Source organism: Terrapene carolina, unplaced genomic scaffold (genome assembly GCF_002925995.2).
Source record: "Terrapene carolina triunguis isolate 2854851 unplaced genomic scaffold, T_m_triunguis-2.0 Scaffold30, whole genome shotgun sequence".
NCBI lineage: Eukaryota > Metazoa > Chordata > Testudines > Emydidae > Terrapene > Terrapene triunguis.
The window spans coordinates 7,292,380-7,302,660 of NW_020664381.1; the positions used below are offsets into that span (position 1 = coordinate 7,292,380).

The window sequence follows — 10,281 nt, forward strand, 5'->3', positions numbered from 1 at the left end:
CCCCCCCCCCCCCCCCCACACACACACACACACACACAGGGGAAGTATAGCAGCAGGTACCACCCCAAACTACTTATTTGCTAGATAGAATCCTTGAACTACATAATCTTAGTGCATGCAAGACAGAGCCCATGCTCATATTAGAGAGAGTCCATGGATGAAGACAGACATTATTACACCACAGTAATACCACTGTCATTATTTAAATTGATTGTTTTCTTAGGAGAAATACTTAATGTGCACTGCATTCCAAAGGACATCTGTTAATGAATCAGAGCAATAGCTAGAGTTATGAATAGAGCAGATATTTGTTATGTGGATTTCTCCATAGAGCTCTACCAATATCAGCAAGTTCTATTCTGGCGCTTCTCTTGTACAAGGGACTGATTATGCCAACCTCTGTAGACTTTTTCTAGCGTCCAATGAGAATTCGTATGAAGTCAAACTTTCATTTGTAACCCAAGCCAAAATCTGAAGCCAGGACTCCAGCAGTGAAAGGCCAGCGTATTAACTAAGTGTTCCAACTAGTATCCCCTGTTTTCCTATAATCAAAAACTGAGTCCAACACTTCTATTTTTCAACCCATTTTCCATGCCTTTAGAACTCCATCATCACTACTCTAGGTTATAGTACTCTCACCCTTAGAGCACATTTATTTTTGTGATAAGACTATAGGGCAAGAGCTTAAAAAATTGTACCAAAAGACAGTCCTCTAAATCCATACTTAGATGCCTAAATATGTAGAGAAGATTTCAAAAGAGCTTGGCCAGAGGGGTGGGGACGCAGAGGGAGAAAGATGTTTGTTTTTGAACAAACAATACTGGTTCCCATTTCTCTGGGTTCATAATCAGGGCTGCAATAATTTCTGAACATTAATAAGTTCAAACCATGTGGGTAATCAGAAATGAAGGGAGGCATAAAACAACTCTAAATGTTATGCCCTTTCTGCAGGTTTGAGCTGTGTTCATCTTACCAAGTTCTCTCAAGCAGCAGCTTATGAAACTGACATGAGGCCACAAATATTGCACTGAAAAATGTAAGGTCCTTTTAAAGTGACATTTCAGTAATGTTGCAGACTTCATCAACTTTTATGTAGGGATATTAAGCAGGTATATATATCATGGTCTTAGTACATAATAACTTGAAATAGTTTTAGAGTTCAACTCCACAACAGTGAGAAACCATGAAAACTCAAGAGTCAAGGCTATTCATGTAAATTCTGCCCCATAAAGATGCCATCATCCAACCTTTCCTTCTTTCAACAAAGGGTATTGAAGATGAGCATGAAACATTGGTTTTATAATTTGCCTCATACATATCACCAGCACTAAGTGGGCTGCTGTGTCACATCACAAGTTCTTTTCACATACATACATCCTCTAATTTCATGCAGATTTATAGAGGACACATGTTAGGACCATTTAAAACTACATTAGGTGCAATGCTAAGGTGTGCTGGAGACATATTCTGTGTATCGTGGGCCCCCCTCTTGTAACCCTTCTAATCTGGCAGGCCATAGGAGGTTGCGGAGAAGGAGCTGAGGGGAGGGAGGAGGGCAGAAAACAAACCAAAAAACCCCCAAAAGATTCTGCTAGCCACCCATCACCCCATGGAGGAGAGTCCTGATGCTGCTGGCCTTCTATGGTTCACAGAGATCAAGTCCCATTCCTACAAATCCTTGTAGATCCTCAGGATCCAGGCTCTTCTCCCTGATGAATGGACAACTTCCTAATGTCCAAAGGACTGGAGCTCTTTTACTTTTGTTTGCAGGAAAGGAGAAATGCAGGTGGCATGAGACTTGGAACCAGACAGAAAAACTCCCCCTTACTTCCCTCTTCCCCCCTCCCCCCAAGCACTTTGGGAAGGGAGAAGGGTGAGTGACAAGGAGCGATTAACTCTTTCACAACAGAGGGTCCTGTGGCACCTTTAAGACTAACAGAAGTATTGGGAACATAAGCTTTCGTGGGTAAGAACCTCACTTCTTCAGATGCAAGTGAGGTTCTTACCCACGAAAGCTTATGTTCCCAATACATCTGTTAGTCTTAAAGGTGCCACAGGACCCTCAGTCTGAATCTGTAAAAAGCAACAAACACGGCTACCCCTCTGATACTTAACTCTTTCACTACTCCCCAAGCACCATGAAGTGGGGGGAAATGATGGCAGAAGGACCCCAGAGAGTAAAGGATCCCTTCTCTTACTCACCTTCCTCCTCAAGCCCATTCAGGAGCTCCCCGTGAGTGAAGACCCCTTCCCTTAACTGCTTATGAGCTCCGGCCAGCCTGTGGTCTTTCCTTTTTCAGGTCAACAGGGCAAGGACTGCAGGCCCTGATGAGTATGAAAAGCCCCTTTGGCCTCAAGAGATAAGGCAGCAAGGGTGTACCCAAAGAACCTAGGCTTGAGAGTGGGGCTAATTGGCTTTACATGGTTTACTGAGTGCTTTCTTTGAAAGCCTTAAGGTCCACCTCTTGTGGATTTTAGAAGGGGCCCAAAATGAAAACTTACCTTAAATATGACGCAGCAGTCACACCCTAGTAACTACCACAATTTAACTGAAAGGCCATTATATAGGAAGTTAGTGTCAGATTTATTGTACATGGTGTTGTTGTAGCCATGTCCGTCCAGGATATCAGAGAGACAAGGTGGGGATGAGGTAAATCTCTTTTATTGGACCAACTTCTGTTGGTGAGAGACAAGCTTTCAAGCTACACAGAGTTCTTGACCTGAAGAAGAGCTTTGTGTAGCTCTAAAGCTTGCCTCTCTCACCAACAGAAGTTGGTCCAATAAAAGAGATTTACTCCACCCTGGTCTTGTCTCTTAGTAGTAAACGTACAATAAATCCAAAACTCTTTAAAAGAGTAATTGTGTTTAAGTCCATTGAATATGTTCTCATCCCTTGTCCTAGAATGAGAACTACTATGGGTTTATGGAAAATAGAGCCTGTAAAGTTAACTTAATATTTTTTTATGAGATTACAAAATTGGTTACTAACCACTAATAGTGGTTACATAACATACTTCGAAATGGTTTACAGTAGTCTCTCGGAACTGCACCATTTTGATTAAAAATACTAGAAAGATATAAAATTAACATAGCACACAATAGTGGATTTAAATGTGGCCAACGGAGAGGTCTCAAAAAAAAAAAAAAAAAGTGACCCTAAAATGGGAAATACTCACCAGGCAGGTCTGTTTCCATTGGTGTCCTGAAGGGATCTTGGCCCTACGCTACTTAACATTTTTTATTAATGGCCTGGAAGAAAAACGTCATCACTGAATCTTTGCAATGACACAAAAATTGGGAGAGTGGTAAATAATGAAGATGACAGATCAAAGGTCACTAAATACAGAGCAATCTGGATCACCTGGTAAACTGGCAAATGCAAACAGTGTAAACATATCCATCTAAGAACAAAAATGGTAGGCCATACTTACAGGATGGGGGACTTTAGCCTAGGAAGCTGTGACTATGAAAGAGATTTGGGGGTGGTGATGGAGGATAATCAGCTCAACATGAACTCCCAGTGTGATGCTGTGGCCAAAAGAGCTACAGCAATCCTGGGATACATGAACAGGAGAATCTTGAATAGAAAAAGAGAATTTATTTTACCACTGTATTTGGAACCGGTGCAACTGCTACTGGGAGTACTGTGTCCAGTTCTGGTGCCCACAGTTCAATAAGTATGTTGATAAGTCAGAGAGGGTTCACAGAAGAGCCAAGTGAATGATTAAAAGACTTAAAAATCTGACTTACGGTGTGATCAACTCAAGGAGTTCAATCTGTTTAGCTTAACAAAGAGAAGGTTAAGGGGTAACTTGATCACAGCATACAAGTATCTACATGGGGAACAAATATTTAATTGTAGGCTCTTCGGTCTAGCAGAGAAAGGTATAACGCAATCCAATGGCTGGAACTTGACGCTAGTTGAATTCAGACTGGAAATAAGGTGTAAATTTTTTAACCATGGTAGTAGTTAGCCATTGGAACACTTACCAAGGATTAATGATGGAGACTCCACTGTGACAATTTTAAAATCAGGATTGGATATTTTTCTAAAAGATGTGCTCTAGGAATTATCTGGGGGGGGGGGGGGGGTGGAAGTTCTATGGACTGTGTTTTACAGGAGGTCAGACTAAATGATCATAATGACCTTCTAGCCTTAGAATCTATGAATCACATACACACCTGTAAAATGATCTAGTAATCTAACCTCCTATACGACATGGCCATAGAATTTCCCCAAGATAATTTCAGTGCTTCTCTTTTAGAAAGGCATGTAGTCAGTGATGGAGCATTCACCATTACCTTTGGTAAACTGTTCCAATAGCTAATTATCCTCACAGTTAAAAATGTAGGCCTTATTTCCAGTCTGAATTGGTCTAGCTTGCATTTCCAGCAATTGGATCATGTTATACCTTTCTCTGCTAGACTGATGAGCAATTTTTACAAGTGGACAAACTGAAGTACAAAGATTAAATGACTTGCCCAGTCACAAGATAAATGAGCCAAGATTAGAACTCAGGTTTCCAGAATCAGTCTTCTGTATTACTGCACCTCCCATCACTCTTCTTCATTTACACGATCCACTGCCCCCTATCCACTGTTCTGCTCAACCCATGTCTGTGCCTGCTCACGTCCAGAATCACTGTATGGGCCATGAGCCAAATAGATTGCCATCTCCTTTCTCCCCACTCCCGAGTCCATTTTAACTGAATTAGGCATAAGGGTCTACCTGCATGAGGCCCAATGCAGAATTAAGTCCTATCTAAACCTCACAGAAGTCAGTGGGAATCTGCATGGGTGCAAGGGTCTACCTACAGGGATTCCCTTAAAAGATCGGGCATTTTCAAATCACATTTCAAATATGAGGTATTGTACCTCAGTGAAGGGTTAACTCATGTCCTAATGTATACAGTATGCTAGTGTCTGTAACTTGAAGAAAATTTATTTAGCCAATACATCAAAGGCACTTGTCCTTAGTTAAGAATTAAAATTTCCTATCAGCTTAATCCTAAATCCTGACTACTTAAATTAGATAGACTGGCTATTCAAACTAAAGAGAGCTAAACTATTTTCTGAAACAATAAAATCCTCTGCACACACACACCCCAAACACATAACCCACACTTTGATAACTCAACTTTTAAAAAGAAAATGGATTATTTTTATATTGGCCTGAGAAACATCAGATATTTCAGTCCAGAAGGTAGTACTCATAGAAAGTTTATTTACATACAAGGCTTGCAAAAGAAAGTTGCTTTCACAAGAATAGTTATAGCAGGAGACAGAGCTCTCACAGGGAGCTGGACCCAGACTCTTCTCTTGTAGGCATGAGTACATAATGACTACACATCCATCTCAGTGTTAAGTCAAAGAAGTGTAGCATATATTTAGTGCCTAACTTTTTCACAGTAAACTCTTCATGCAGTCTATGAGCCTAGTGAGAGACAGGGACGGGAAGAGGAATCTACCTGTAAGTTACTACAGCAGGCAAAGGAAGAAAGTAGAGAATTTTGTCTGAACTTACTAAACTGTGAGGTGCTGATATAACCACTAAGGTCTCACAAACATTTATAGATCAAAAAATAAATACAAGCAATGCTAACCAGTAGGAAAGAAAACCTAGAGGATTAAAAAAAAAAATCTGCTTCTTAACCTCTTCCTTTTTGTTTTTCTTCCCAGGAAGAAATATCAAAAGCTCAGTTGTATAAAGATTGAGTTGTCAGGCAGCACTTTTGTCCATAGCCTGGGCTTCCCTAATATAGCTGAATGTTCTCCACAGCAGGCAGAGAATTTATTGAAACATGGCAACCTGCTTGGATGGCAAACAATACATGCTGGAAAAAAAAGTTAGCATGCGAATATAAAGTCAAACTCAGAAGCCAGGGCAGCCTTAGAGAATCACAAGATATTTGTGAAATTATTTGCTGAAACAGGAGAATTATATATGAAAAAAGTTAATTGATACTGCATGATCCATGCAATTGGTTTCAAAACTGAGTTCATCCCAAAACCCCTGAATATATTCTTCTCTTGAAGGGAACTAATAAAATATTGAACATGAAAGTAGACTGCTGATTCAGTTAGAAAAAAAATAACTATAGGATTTATTGAAGAGAGGTATACCAAGGTACAAGTCAAGCTGCAGGAAGAGGCAATGCCACACAAGGGATCAGAGTATAGGTTCCATGTCTGTCCTACGCTTCCAGGCTGGCAGCATTTCCTGAAGGAATGTCTCATTGCCCCCTTCAGGTCAATCTGAGGAACAACATTAGAGCAAGACAAAACCGTTTCCAGGCCCTCACTGACTAGAAGGTTCATCACCACAACTGGGAGAACAGGCAGGAAGTTTCCTGAAGAGTTCCCCTTTCCCCATACATTCCCTTGGAACTGACTTTAAATGTCACTACCCTCTCCTCCTGAAGACTTGCCTTTGCTACAATGCCTATAATGTGGGCTGGGGGTGGGGGAAAGAGAATGTTAGATTAAGTGCTAATTCTTTCTATTTACAATAAAAAAAAGTAGTATTGAAAGGTGAAGGTAGTGGTACACAATAAATCTTACATGTCACTTGTAATCTTGGGACTCTAAACTCTTCAAGGCAGAAAGTACATCTCCATACATTTGTGCTGCAACTCTTACAGAGAGCACTCTATCCTTATTGTGGCCTCTCATTAAGGTAGAGGAAGATTTTCAAAAGCGGAAGTGGCAGTTAAGCACCATACTCGCATTCGAAGCCTTTGTGTCTTTGAAAGATCTCTTCCATACATGTTAAATAATTGGACAAAATGAGTACCCCAGCTGGAGACAGTGACGGAAGCAAAGTTTCACATGCTATTTCTTGGATTGCAGTTGCAAAGATGTCTCAAATATAGAAACAATATTTAAACTTTTTCTAGAAAGTCATCACTAGGGTTCTTTGTTTGATCAGGAAATACTAAATCGTGTCAAATTCAAATCTAGTTTATTCAGGACCCAGCTGTGTGTATTAAATCATTCAATTCCATAAATATATTCGTTAATGCAATTCATTACAGGATTTCAGACTATTAGCCCAAACTGAATTTTCTTGCTTGTGTGTTTACATCACAGCCTTAGTAATAGTTTTTGTACTTAAGAATCCTTAAAATACAAAAAGTTTTTAAACCAGCATGCCGTGCAGGGAGAGATCTTATGGGGCTCATTAAAACAATCCACTTCTTGAGATTCAGCACCACCACTTTAGGGAAGCTCCACAGTCATCACAGAATTGCTCTTTAAAGGGTTTTAACTGCACAGAAAGTCAAACTGCAGCAAGTTATTTGTAGACAGCAAGTTAGTTAGTTTACCAATTAAAACGAGACTTAAGATGAACTCCAGATTTTAGAGTTATGATACAAGGAGTAGGTTAGAAAAACTTAAGTTTCTATACCTAGCTTAATTTCACCAGAACTACAGAGCAGTTAAGTGAATCATTTTGCTCTGTGGAAATGCCTTAAACAAAGAACATTTGTTAAGTACATACTGGAGAGTCAAACTTTTTTAAAGAGTATTTTAGTTGCTACCATAACGTTTTACTGTAAGTGTATAAATGCAGATAGGAGGCATTCTGTCACTATAAGCACATCTCTGCTTCACCATGTTCTAACCCCAGGAATATTTGTGAGGCTCTTCAAAGCCACAGTACTCCTAGTCATGCTTGCATTATAATTTTTTGTTTGTACGTCACTGTGTTGTCAGATCTGTGATACCTTCCCTCCCAATTCAAATGCAGAAAGCTTGCAATGTATAATGTAACCGCCACACCTCACTTTTTTTTTAAAATCTAAACAGAGGTTACATGTAAAACGAATGGAAATGTACTAGTGTTTAGCACAAGATAACATGCTCAAACAACAGAAAGATGGAATTAAATTAATAGCAGAAAATTAAACATTTCAGCACTATTACAAATATATCAAAAGAATAGTTAAAGATGAAAGTCATCAAGAACACATTAACAGCATGTAATTTGTAGGATTAAGACTTAAAAGGGTACCTACACTAATAGAAAAGCTGTTGCATTTAGACACTAGCGTTGTGCAAGGACCCTATGCAGTAAGCTTTATAGCAGTAGCTAAAGATGGGTTGTGTATGTAGCTTAGCATGAGAGGCAGGAAAGAGGAATACCAAATATTCACCTTACACTAAGAGTGTGTTTCAAAGTCCTGCCTACATTAGGGAAATTAAGAGAAATAACAAAGAAACCCCATACATACATAGCCAAAGTTGGTTTGGCTCCCTGTGCAGACCTATGACCAATTTTTTTTTTTTTTTTTTTTTAAACACAAATCATCTAATCCTGTTCCTTAGGCACTCAAAACCCTGGCAGCATCTGGCAACCTGTGACACTCTGAGAGCACTATCATTACCAAAGGAGCTCAACTGGCATTAGCAACAGTGGAAACCACCTGAAAGATTTCCCTAACATGGACAGGGTAAGAAGGTCACAGTGCTGGCTCTCTCTCCCTTGCACAAAAAGGTAATGCTGGAACTTACCTTGTAGGCCTTTGTGAGGAGAGAGAGCACCTAGCAGCAACTGCTGTAACTATCCTAGCACCTACTACAGTGCTTAATTTGTGTCAGGACTAGGCTTGATATCAGTTATGAAAGTAAAATAAACTGCTTGAACCCTGGCACTTCTTTCATTACAAATTAAACACTGACCTGCTATAAGCCACCATAGGTGTGGAGAGGAGCCACAGGGGAACCAGTGGTGAGCCTAGGGTTGCCAACCCTCCAGGACTATCCTGGAGTCTCCAGGATTTAAAGATTAATCTTTTGTCAAAGATAATGTCATGTGATGAAATCTCCAGGAATTCATCCAACCAAAGTTGGCAACCCTAGCTGAGCCGGGGCACAGAGCAAGGGCAGGAAAGGGCATGAGGTGGGTGCGGGGCCGAGAGGAAGTTCTTTCACAGGCCAGTTGGGCACATCACACTTCCCCCTCCCTCCCGGCACTTGCCCAGCTGAGCAGCCCAAGCCCGAGGCCTTCAGGCACCGGCACAACAAGTTTCCCCTTTTTTCCCCGCGCAGCCCTGGGCAGGCGACACCTGCGCGCCCGTCCCCATGACACGCACGTGCGCGCTCAGCCCGCGGGGCAGCGGCACTGGCCGCAGGCGGGAGGCCGAGGGGACGAGCCAGGGCGCGGGACAGGGGAGCCAGGCGCTGCCGGGCGGGCTGGGCGCACACGCCCGGCACCGGGCTGGCGGAAGAGCCACGCGGGGAAGGCAGCGGGGCCGGGGCCGGGGCCGGGGCCGGGGCCGGGTCCCTCCCTCACTCACCCTCTGCATGGCTTTCAGGATCAAAGCCAGCTCATAGCGGGGCATCCTGCCGGCGGCGGAGAGATGGGGCAGAAAGGGGGGCGCGGCCCGCGGCTGCTGGAGGGCGGCGGGGCTGGGGCTGCTGCGGCGCTGCTGGGTCCCAGGCTGCACAGGCGGGAGGCGGGCGAGTGTCGCTGCTTAAAGGGCGCCGCCGCCAGCTGCGCAGGCTCCTCAGCGCCGCCCCCCGCCGGCCTCGGAGCCAGGCGCCGCCCTCCCCCAGTCCGTCCCCCGCCCCCGGCCGGGCTAGACGCGCCCCCTCGCCCCCCACGCGCGCCCCCTCCGGCCCGCAGCCCCGCTCTGTCCCCAGCCGGCTGGGGGCTGCGCGGGGCCGGCGCCCGGCGGGGGTCGCAGGTCCGAAGCGTGCGGCGGGGAGGGGGGGGCGACTCCGAGCCGCGTGCGTGAAGCGCCAGCCCCGCCCCCCTCATGCGGCGGCTTCCGCGCTGCTGCAGGGAGTGGAAGTTTCCACTGTGCCCGCCCCCAGCAGGCACACACGGCTACACACACCCCGCTCAGGGAGAGCACGGGGCAGCCGAGCCAACGCGTGACACACGCACACAGTGCCCCCCCCCCCGTCAGTGACACCCGGCCTCATAGATATCTCCGGGTGGTGGGGGCAGCTGGCAGGATGTTCCAGAAACGTCGGCACAGACACAACCCTGTGCCAGAAACACTGCCCCACACCAGGCATCCACCATCAGAGATCCCACATACAGACACTAGGGCCAATGACTCCCTGCCCCACAGAGACATCTCTCAGTGTTCCAAACGCCTCGGCGCGCGCGCACACACACCCACACACACGGAAAGGGAAAACACTTCAGTGCCCGAGAGCCCAGACACAGTTCATGGCAACTGCATCTGTATTCCCCCCTCCATGGTCCACCAAGCACATCCATTCTAGGCTCCTGGCTCCTCAGTCTTGGGCAGAGACCTGCATCTCTCC

At 44.2% G+C, this 10,281-nt stretch overlaps 1 protein-coding gene across 5 annotated transcripts in view; it reads right to left on the reverse strand.

The window, feature by feature from the left end:
• The window catches only part of LOC112104631 (sodium/myo-inositol cotransporter), a 51,603-nt gene extending 42,090 nt beyond the window's left edge, over positions 1 to 9,513 (reverse strand). For 3 of the 5 annotated variants that reach the window (XR_002907935.2, XM_024197059.3, XM_024197057.3), the window contains exon 1: positions 9,300 to 9,513. The gene's annotated coding sequence lies outside the window, so the exon portion shown is untranslated. Of the gene's footprint in view, positions 1 to 3,431; positions 3,578 to 9,299 lie in introns of all 5 variants that reach the window. The other 2 variants (XR_002907936.2, XM_024197058.3) reach the window with 1 other exon arrangement.
• Between the last annotated feature and the right edge of the window lie 768 nt (positions 9,514 to 10,281).